The sequence below is a fragment of the Rhodnius prolixus genome, unplaced genomic scaffold (genome assembly GCF_049639745.1).
Source record: "Rhodnius prolixus isolate KJV_2025 unplaced genomic scaffold, Rpr scaffold_15, whole genome shotgun sequence".
Taxonomy (NCBI): Eukaryota; Metazoa; Arthropoda; class Insecta; order Hemiptera; family Reduviidae; genus Rhodnius; species Rhodnius prolixus.
In genome coordinates this window covers 1,923,164-1,934,436 of record NW_027411605.1, presented here as the reverse complement: position 1 = coordinate 1,934,436, position 11,273 = coordinate 1,923,164, and the positions used below count along the sequence as shown (strand labels likewise).

The 11,273-nt window shown below is 28.7% G+C and overlaps 3 long non-coding RNA genes across 9 annotated transcripts; 1 reads left to right on the top strand and 2 right to left on the bottom strand.

Moving 5' to 3' along the window:
- Nucleotides 1-9: 9 nt before the first annotated feature.
- LOC141455023 (uncharacterized) lies at nucleotides 10-7,508 on the top strand. Of its 4 annotated transcripts, none has more exons than XR_012459096.1 (6): nucleotides 10-86; nucleotides 3,185-3,360; nucleotides 4,004-4,123; nucleotides 4,576-4,695; nucleotides 4,896-5,021; nucleotides 6,106-7,508. It is a non-coding gene; the product is annotated as an uncharacterized lncRNA (long non-coding RNA). The 4 variants fall into 4 exon arrangements; XR_012459095.1 differs by lacking the exon at nucleotides 10-86 and adding an exon at nucleotides 142-1,539; XR_012459093.1 differs by lacking the exons at nucleotides 10-86; nucleotides 3,185-3,360 and adding an exon at nucleotides 168-1,539.
- LOC141455026 (uncharacterized) lies at nucleotides 2,593-3,041 on the bottom strand. The gene is made up of 2 exons (XR_012459102.1): nucleotides 2,905-3,041; nucleotides 2,593-2,820 (listed from the first exon to the last, which is right to left on the bottom strand). It is a non-coding gene; the product is annotated as an uncharacterized lncRNA (long non-coding RNA).
- On the bottom strand, nucleotides 5,902-10,957 carry LOC141455024 (uncharacterized). Of its 4 annotated transcripts, none has more exons than XR_012459099.1 (6): nucleotides 9,599-10,957; nucleotides 9,146-9,252; nucleotides 8,512-8,768; nucleotides 8,013-8,132; nucleotides 7,302-7,505; nucleotides 5,902-6,207 (listed from the first exon to the last, which is right to left on the bottom strand). It is a non-coding gene; the product is annotated as an uncharacterized lncRNA (long non-coding RNA). The 4 variants fall into 4 exon arrangements; XR_012459098.1 differs by having other exon boundaries at nucleotides 9,146-9,765; nucleotides 10,599-10,957; XR_012459100.1 differs by having other exon boundaries at nucleotides 10,599-10,957.
- Nucleotides 10,958-11,273: the final 316 nt, after the last annotated feature.

The following is an 11,273-nucleotide window of genomic DNA, read 5'->3' as shown; positions in this document are numbered from 1 at the left end:
TATTCTCATCCAGTCGTATCTGCATTCTACAGATTTAAGCAATCAAGGATATCAACCTACACTTCGCCTAAGGAACTGTTTTATAAGTAATGTAACAATCCAATATTTTACATTTTTAAAGTTTCATTGAAAAACCAATGCTTTTTTCAGGTAGAGATAATTAATCATTCCATTGAAATCTGTATAAAAAAAAAGTCTGAAAGGTTTTAATTTAATTAAAAAAAAAATCGTACAGTGAATTCTGTGGCATTTTTCAATTAAAAAAAAAATACCCCTTTTCAAAAATATCTATGTTGTGGTTACAGTTTCTCTATGTGATATAAACGTGTCGTCATCCACTTATATGTACCCACTAAGAGGCCGCAAACGTTTAAATGTTTGACGCGCGAACCGATTTCATGAATAAAGTGTCATTTGATTCGAAATTTTATGGAGATAGGACTATTTGGGGCCTCGATGAAAATATAATTTAGGAAGGAAGTTTGCCCCCACGTAAGAAGGCCCTCTCTTAAACGTTAGTAATAATAACTTTAATTCTTGAGTGAAAGTTTAGTATAGCAGAAGGAAGAAAACATTGTCGGTTTATATTCATTCTTCCTTTAAATTCATAGGTACTTCACTTCATCTAGTAGTGAAGCATTAAAAATAATGATAAATTAATAATTATGCTAGTTTTTTTCATATTAACTGTGTGCAATTCGTATTTTTCTGTAAGACGAATTCAATACCAAAATTTCTTTTAAACTTCGTGATTCAAATTATGACAGTGATAGAGCAACTCTTTCTCTTTTGCTATTATAATGTGCGTGTGTACGTGATGATTATTTAATTCACTGCTTTTATCCGTGGGCCCTACTAAGTACTAACTTCTTGCCAGCTTACAGACAGTGACGCACAACTTTAATCTTTTGGCCCCTTCTTGACATCCATCAGCGCATATAAGTTAAGTCTGCTCATAAGTTAAGGTGATTCAAATCCGTAATACATTTTGGTCAATAAATAAACAAAGAAATCTACCTATCTTGATCGCTTCTTGGTGAAACTGTTCTCTTACCTTGTATTTATTTCATCTAATGGAAAATAAACCTTTTCCAATATTATTAAATCTCTCCCTTTGAATTTGAACTTGGTGTAATTCTTAGTAATATTCTTTCTACTCATGTATATAACGCGCCCCTCACGTAAAATTCAATTTTAAAAATTACATAGAAACAAAAATGCACAAGATTTAAATACATACTAGATTTCATTAATTTTATTTATAAAATTATATTTTATAAATTATAAAATATTACACTTAAACAAGCGTTAAAAAATTACTAGGTTTTCTTTAATTTCAATTCATAATTTTTACAAAATGTTTTACGATTCATTAACCATAGTTTACCTTGTATAACATACCATGTAACCTCCCTAACTGAGTCAGCAAGTGTATTCAGTAGTGTGAGTTGTGAAACGCGGACATCGAAGAAGTATAAATCTTTTTTTCGTTCATTCGTTAAAAAATATTTAGTTTGATGAAGCTTTATATGTAAAATCGTAAGTATTATAAATATTTCTATTTTTCTTTACTTCATTGGTAGATAGAGAAAGTTAATACGTACTATAGTGATTTCTTAAGAATATTGCTTTCTGGTTTTACTAAAAGTGTAAAAGTAATGTCTTATTTGAATTTTAATCAGCTTGCATGGATTATTCTGAAATTCTTCTTACCTTTTTTTATGCCAATAACCTTAATGCAAATTAAGATCACTAATTAAAAGAAGTTAATGCCTCTCAAACAACCTAGATGTAGACATAAACTTTGATAATTTCTGGTAGTATTCTTATAAGGCCTGTAAAAATAATGTTAAAAGGCAGTAATGGCCTCAACACACGTTTCATTAGGGCTCTTCAATTTTGTTGAGAAATGCTACATTAGAATATGTGTAGCCTTATTCTGCAGCCGACTTTTTGTATTTTTAGTAAGAAATAATTTACATCATTGCTAGTTTATTGTTAAATTTATATCTCTACACTCAGATAGATGGTTCTAATCTATTCTATTCTATGAAATCTACCTACTAATTGGCCTGTGGAAATATTCTTCTGGTAATCTTATCCATTATTTAGTTCAAAGCATTACATCATAAACTTAAATTTGTTTTATGATGATTAATCTTCCTTTTTGTATCGGAATATGTAGTGTTGCCTCTTTCGTAGTAAAATAGTTGAAATAAAGTGTATTTTATTGAATTTGAATTGATTTACATCTTTATATTTTTCGCATTTACGGTCTGCATAGTGCAGTCTTATTCATGCTAGAAAACATTTACTATTAATTTCACGAAATTCATCAGCAATACAGTCTGCTATTTCTACAACAATATTTCTTATATTGTGGTAACACTTGTAGTAATGGTAGAGCCATTGCTTGAATTGCCATTTTATTAAATTATTTTACATTTTTTACTCCTTGCAGTTAATTGTTAATCAGTGTAACGTCCTGTTAAATCATTCTCATTTAGTTTACTTCTTAAACTTCTATTTTTCATTTAGAAATTAGCTGCAAAGTGGTATTAACTTGGTAGGAAGTATTAAAAGAAGCTATTTTTAAATGCATAGGTCTTTATTTACTCTTATATATTACGTTTATATATTTTTACATAAAACATTACTTTTAGGCAAAATATGCACAACAGTTTAGAACATTCGTTTAGATAACAACAATAAATGCGTGACAAATATTTAACTTTATAATACAGTTTGACAGATACCTTGCCAGCTTACAGACCGTAACGCACAACTTTCATCTTTTGGTCCCTTCTTGACATCCAACAGCTCATATAAATTAAGTCTGCTCATAAGTTAAGGTGATTCAAATCCGTAATACATTTTGGTCAATAGATAAACAAAGAAATCTACCTTTCTAGATCGCTACTTGGTGAAACTGTTCTTCAGGTACTATTACCTTTTATTTATTGCATCTAATGGAAAAAAACCTTTTCCAATATGAATTAAATCTTCCCCTTCGAATTTGAACTTGGTGTAATTCTTAGTAATATTCTTTCTACTTATGTATATAACGCGCCCCTCACGTAAAATTCAATTCTAAAAATTACCTAGTAACAAAAATGCACAAGATTTAAATACATACTTGGTTTCATTAATGTTATTTCACTGTTTTTCAAAAAATATTTTACAGCTCATTAACACACGTGATATCTTGTAACCAGTGTGTAACCTCCCTCACTCAGCAAGTGTACTGCATTCGGAAACAGTTCATATTGTAGTATTCCAAGATATATTATGTTTAACCCTGTAAGGGATTGAACAAACAGTACTACGATGGACAAAATAAGCGATACATTTTACATTAAGGTGAAACTTATTCTAAAAAACATAATATTCTAAAAAAAATATATAATTTTTGTCAAGAAAAGTGAATATAGAGTGGTTTATTTTGATTGTTGCGGATTGGAACTGCTTGATAAGTGATTTAGTTTAACTGAAAAATAATTGATTGGTTATAACTAATTCGCATTCATTCTATTTCGAATAATAAACCATGTTCTTTGGGTAATTTTATCGATTATTTAATACGATTAAAGTAATGAATCATAAAACTAATTTTTTTTTTAAATATTTGAATCTTTTCCTTTGTATCTGAAAAAGAAAAGTTTAATATTTTTGTTGATTATTGTTGATTTTTTGTTGTTTCAATTTGGATTAAATATTAAACATCAAACGTGCATGTTAATTCTGTACCATTTTCCAATTACATAAAGCTATATTTAGTCGAGCTGATGATTTTTTTAATTCATTTTCATTGAATAAACAGGTTTAAGTTCTTAAATAAATTATTTTAATCTATATATAAATTAATTCAATTACAATCACAATTATTTAATTTTTATGAATAATACTTTACCAATTGTTATAGTTGTTTTTCTCTAACATCTAATTCAAGATAAAACTTAGTAAACACTTTATTTTAATTACATTAAATAATGTTGACTTTCAGATTAAACACCGCTGATACTAGAGTACAGGCTGCAAAACTGTTTATCAATGGAAGCCAAGTGAAGAAGACGTAAAACATCTATCCATGAAACATTTTGTCAGGAATCAATGAATAAAACAAGTAAGTAGATATTATATGTAATATGCATGTTCATTTGTAGCTAATGCATGCAAACTGCTCGAGAGCAACGACTAATTTAGCCGTTTGCAAAATTGTTTAGTGTTCATCATTGGCCTTAGCCGTGATTAGCTTATAATTTTTTAATTCATTTTCATAAAAATAATTCCATAATAATGTTAGTAGATTATGTGTGTTATTTTATTATCCAATCAAATTAATTTTATTCTAAAGGAATAAGTGTGTTTTATGGAAATTTATTTCATTATCATTGAATGAAAAGATTTAGGTTTTTTTTAAAAAAAGTCAATTCTTTAGGTTAATTACAGTCTTCTTTATTTAACTTATATAATATACATCAACTTGTTACAGATGTTTTTCTCTAGCTGCTTAATGCTAGGTAAAACTCACTAAACATTTTAATTGTTTAAATTACAATAAATAATGCTTTTCAGAATCAATGCTGGTGATTCCCAGAGTACTGGCTGCAAAACTGTATATCAATGGAAGCCCAAGTGAAAAAGACGTAAAACATCAATCTCAACATTCATTAGTTAGGAATCTATAAAAAAAAAGTAAGTAAGGGAAGGTTAAAAATGGCCGACACTTGGTTAAAAAGCACTAGGTTTCGTAAATAATTTTACGATTTAATTAGCATTTGAATAATCACCATGTAACCTTCCTCACTAAGTCAGCTGGTGTAGTGCGAGATGGAAGCATGGCGTAGTAATACTTTATCACTTTGGACTAAAGTAAAATCTTTGTCGGTTTGCAGCCCAGTAATGCTGAGCTTTCCATGTGGAAGTTGGAAAATGTTAGATGGATCTTATCCTCTCTATTCTGGAGAGTGAAGAAGTCAAGGAAATCTACCTACCACTTGGCCTTTGGAAATGATCTTCAGGTAAGCTCATCCATCATTTAGCATGTTTAAAGTATTACATCATAAACTAAAACCTTTTTTATAGTGATTAATGTTTTCCCTTGAGTCGGAATAAGAAATATTTCCACTTTCGTAGAAGATAGGTTAAGATCAATTTACATATATATCGTTAAATATGCATGTGAGTGCTGTACCATTTTTAACCGAACGAAACTTTTTCAGTCAATTTAAACTTTTTTCCAATATTATTGACTCTTTCTTTGATTTTTTTGAGGGGGCTTAAGGGGGGAAAGTTTTCTCTCATGGAATAAGTTTAAATTGTATTCAAACGTTGTTTATAAGAATGTTTTTTAATTTGTTAGACAACTAAATGTAATTAACAGTAAAATAAAGTTATTTTACGAATAAAAACTTCGTACTTTTAGAGTGTATTTAATTGAATTTTGAATTGATTTAAATCTGTATATTTTTCGCATTTATGCTCTCCAGAGTGCAGGTTTATTCATGTTAGTTCTTTACTTCTATTCATCAGTAATACAGTCTACTACTTCTTCAACAATATTTCTTATATTGTGGTAACACCTGTAATAATGGTAGAGCCGTTGCTTGAACTGTCATTTTTTATTCCTTGCAGTTAATTGTTTATTAGTTTAACATCCTGTTGAACCATTTTCATTAATTTCACTTCTTAAACTTCTATTATTTATTTAGAAATTTTGCTGTAAAGTGGTGTTAACTTTTTAGGTACGTAAATAAAAGAAAGCTATTTTTAAATGCAAAGGTTTTTATTTACTCTTATACCATTTGTACATTTATATATTTTTACATAAAACATAACTTTTAGGCAAAATTTTCACTACAGAATATGAAGTACATGGCAACTTTTTCCCTTTATAATACATTTAAGTTCTATAATAAATTATTTTAATCTATAAGTAAATGTTTTAATTCAATTACAATCTTCTTTATTTAATTTCTGTAGCTTCTTAATGCTAGGTAAAACTCAGTAAACATTACAATATTCCAAAAAACATTACATTACATTAAATAACAATTACAATACATTACATACAATATTACATTACAATAAATGTTGATTTTTCAGAATGAATACTATTGATACCAGAGTACTGCAAAACTGTTCGTCATTGGAAGCCCAAGTGAAAAAGACGTGAAACATCAATGTCAACATTCATTGGTTAGGAATCTATAAAAAAAAAAGTAAGTAGTTATTGTACGTAATATGCATGTTTTTATCAAAATTAAAAAATTGCATGTTTAAAAAAAAGTGTAATTTTGTTGCTAAAAAAGTCTTAAAAATTATTTAATTTATTTTTTTATTTAATCTGTTAATTAATGTGAAAAAGTAAAAATAAAACGTAAAAAATTAATAATATTTCAAATTGATGAAGAAAATGCAAAAAAATAAAAAAGATAACCTAACAGGAAGGTTACAGTGTCTAGAGAGTGGTAGAAGTAAAAAAGAAAACCTTGAGGGAAGGTTAAAAATGGCCGGCAGAGTCGTGAGAGTGTGCAAGAGCGACTGATCAGCTGGGCGATCTGGTGGGCACTGGCGATCAGGTGAGTGACTGCCGCCATGTTGCTCTGGGAGGCTATATAACTAAGTTCGTTGGAAGGGCGGGGCAGGGTGGGGAGAACCGTCGAAGCGACAACATCTCCCGACCCATCATGATTCTTTGGAAGAGAGGTGATGAATGTTAGACTAGACTAGATAAGATAGTTTTGTTTGGAGCGACAGAGCAACCTTCCCCCCTGCATCACTCAAGTCGTACTGACGAGATTCTGTGCTGTTGCCGTATATATAGGGAAGGTTACAGCACTGTTATCTGCTTTTTAACAAGCAGCTGATAGGTGGCGCCCTCTGACGGATTTTTTCGGAACTAATTCTTTATTTCTCTTTTTTGTCACTTTTAACCTTTTTTAGCACTTCTTTTTGCATTTTATTAATTGAAATATATATTTTTTTGCCATATAATTGAATATGTAGAAGAATAGAGATGCAAATAAATATTTTTTTAAAAAAATCACAGGTTTTTTTCATTCTCCTACTAGATAATTTTTTTTCTTTATATAAAAGAAAACAATTCAAATAAATTTTAAGATTGCAACATAAACATGCATATTACATATAACTAAATAACTTTTTTTTTTACTTTTATTCAGTTTTACAAAAATTAAAACGTTATTTATTCTGACTCAAAGGAAAAGAGAATTTATCAAAAAAATACGATTAGTTTATGTTGCAATACTTAGAATGTATAAAATAATAGATAAGACTACCTGAAAAACAATCCCACACAGGCAGAGAGGTAAGTAGAGATTTCCTTGACTTCTTCATTCTCCAGAATAGGTTTAATGAGAATCTCCTAATGTTTTCGGTTGCTGGATGTGAAGCAAGGTCCATAGAGATAATCATTTCCAGATGAAAGCTGAGCATTACTAGGCTGCTACTTGGTACATATAGGGAGGTTACAGCACTCCTATCTGGTGGCAAATATTTACGTTTCCTTTTGTATTTCATTAATTTATTATATACATTTCTTTAATAGTAAATTATAAAAACTATGTCTATGTAAATTATAGGACGTAAATAAATATATATATTTTAACTTAAAGGTTTTTGTTAATGATAAAATCTAATCCTCTAAATAATAATCATTAAGACAAGAAAGAAAAATCTCGAGTGAAAGTGGTATTAATTACTCTATTGTCGAATCTTTCACAATTTAACAGTCATTTAATGAAAACACTTACTGAATAAGTAAGACATGAAGACGCAAAATAGAGATGAAACTGAGACTTTTATAACAAGATACGTTCAAATGTATTGAAATAGTTTATTTTCAAAGATTTAACAAATAAAATGGCAATTAACATATTTGCAGTTATTTACGTCGTATATAAAAATGAATTCTAATAATATAAACACACTAAAAGGTTTAAGTAAGGGTATTTACTACCCAACAATATAACAATGGAATGTTCACTCACCTAGAAATATAGGCCATCATTTTGTTTGATGTTTGTTGAAAATGTAGACCTTCGTAATGTAGAAGACGTTAGTGGTAACATGGAATCGAAGATTGAACCGCAGTATGGATTTTTCACTAGCTAAAATAAACCAATCTAAATTACTTGAAAAAATAGAAAAGAATACATATTTGAAATACAACAGTAAATAGATATCATAGTCACAAGCGATTTGAAAAGATAGATATAATGAAAATATAAAAATTGACGCCCGCACAATCTAGCGGCAGAGTTAGGAACTATATAACTATTTACAGTTCACAATTATTCCGCTAGATAGTGATCTAGGTACCACGCTTTTCATTCTAAGTAGGAGAAAGCTCTGGTCAGAGAAAAAAGTTTTATTTTCTGTTAAAAAGAATTTAACTTCTATTATCACGTTTGTTGGTAATCATAGAAAGGAGTAGAGCTTCAGTAATAATAAGTCTTAAGAACTAATGAGAAATAAATATTTTCTTACTTAATTCTCCAAAAGCCTGTCACCTCCGTCACTTCTATTCGAGGTAAGTAGAGATTTCCTTGACTTCTTCATTCTCCAGAATAGGTTTAATGAGAATCTCCTAGGTCCACAGAAATAATCATTTCCTGATGAAAGCTGAGCATTACTAGGCTGCAACTTGGTGGGGAGAATAGTTGCTTTCCGACCATCGAAGCGACATCTCTCTCTAACCATTACACTGCATCATGATTTTTTGGGAGAGAATTGGCTTTTTCTATCTGAAAATCGTTATTATTCAATGAAATAAAGTGTTCATAAGAGTTAATCTTGAACTGAAGAGAGTTCAATTCATTGACACTACATATATTTAAACTGAACCACTTTTAAATTTGCATTTTTATATATGTATCTTATGTTAGAGCGCAAAATACTAAGACTATGTAACAAAAATAAGTATGAAATAGTTTTTTTTTTTTTTTTTTTTAACTAAACGTTTTTCTTTATTCTCCTGCTAAGTAATACTTCTTTCATTAAGTCAAAAGATCATATAATAAACAATGTTTGTGATAGAAACATGCAGATTACAAATACCTAAACAATACAGTTTAGTTTTTTAGAAATTTATTCAAAACCAAAGTTGTTTGTAGATACTCACTCATCGAAGATGATCTCTTTCTTCACTGGATTGAAGTTTTCTCAACGTCTTCTTAATTTTAAGTTCTCCATTTGATGAACAGAAAATACTTCTAGTATTGGCTGAATCTGAAAATTATCATTATTCAATGAATTCTCTTCAAAGAAAGAATGAAAGATGAATTATCATCTTTTAATGTTATTTCTAGTTCATCTAAATGAAAGAAAAAATGTTAAGCACGACTAATACAGTTCAATTTGAATGGGCAAATATTCATAATGCACATGCAGTTTGACGTTAATTTTATCAATCAAATTAATAACTACTTTCAACAAAAATTAAAACTTTAAACATTATTTATTCAGTTTAAAAGGGAAAGATTAGTTGTCAGAAAAGGTTTTAGTTCATAAGTACTAGGAATACTAGAAAGTTTAAGTAATACTTAGAATGTATGAAATAATAGATAAGACTAACTGATAAACCAATGCCAAAAAAAGCAGAGAGGTAAGAAGTAGACTTTCTTGATATTTTCATTCTCCAGAATAGACTTGATGAGAATCATCTAATATTATCGGCGGGCTGCTGGATGTAAAGAAGGGTCCATAGGTGTGTAATCACTTACAGTTGAAAGCTGAGCATTACTAAACACCATCATGTCAAAGTGTTAAAAAGCACTAAATACATAGAAAGCTCCTGACCGTGGTTTCTCTCACGTATTACAGCAGGATATTAACAAAATATAATCACACTTATGGTTCTTTAAGACACTTTCAAATAAAACTATAGTTTAAACCTTTTAAACGGATCAGGCTTTTAGAATGTACTCATAGCATTGTAAAACATGGCGACAGTAAATTACTGTATTTGAACTTGAATTACTCCTAAATGCAACATTACTTTTTATGAAACTTGTTTCTGGTCAAGTTACACTAATTGCCATAAATTTAAATCATTGGTTTATTTAGTTTGTTACGACCAAAATAAACTACTTTTCATTTAATTTTCATGAAAAAAGTATGATTTTATTAAATTACTTTTATTAAATAATAAATTTTATAAAAGCTATAGAAATACGAATAACATCTGTAACTATTGATAAAATATTATTTATATAAAATAAATAAATGTGACTGAAATCAATCTAAAGCACTGATATGTAAATTAAAATAATTTTTAAGAAACCTAAACCAGATTATTCAATGAAAACGAACTATATACATATATTTCGAAAAGATACACATATCATTTATCATCAAGACTAATTTGAATAAAAAAAACCACTTTTATATGTAATCTTCTAATTTTATCATCTAATATCATCTAATTTTTTCATGAAAATGATTTTTAAAAAATGCGTAGATCGACTAAAAATAGTTCAATTTAATTTAAAAAATATTCAGAATTCACATGCACGTTTAACGTTCAATTTTTCAATCAAATTAAAATCTACTTTCGACAAAAATTAAAACTTTACCTGAACAGTTCCACAGGCTGAGGTAGATTTCCTAGACTTCTTTATACTACAGAATATAGTTGATGAGATGTAAAGAAAGGTAGAGGTAATCAATTCCAGATGAAAGCTGAGCATTACTAGGTATTGGATACAGATAGAAAGCTCCTGACTGCAGTTTCTACCACTAAGCTCATTTCAGCGAGCTATTAGACAACAATATAATCAAACTTATAGTTCTTACTTTGTAATACTTTGAACTAAATGTACCGTAATGCTTTGAGTAATAAGACAAGATATTTTGATAAATATATATTGGTTAGTGTGTTCGACAAATACATTTCCAGCCACACACCTGCTACAGAGCAAGGGAGGTTACACACTGGTTACAATATATCACCTGTTAATGTATTTAAAATGTTAATGAGCTGTAAAATATTTATTGGAAAATATTGAATTCAAATTAATACAACCTGATATGAATTTAAGCCTTGTGTATTTTTGTTGTATAGATAATTTTTTAAAATTGTATTTTATATGAGGGGGTACTGTATTTTATGTAAGCAGATAACACTGAATTGTAAGTTCAATTGCACTAGGAATTGTTTTAATAAATTAAAAGAAATTATTATAAATATTAATAAACAAATAAAATTATTAAATAACTAATGTGTAATTATTATAATATGGAAAACCTTT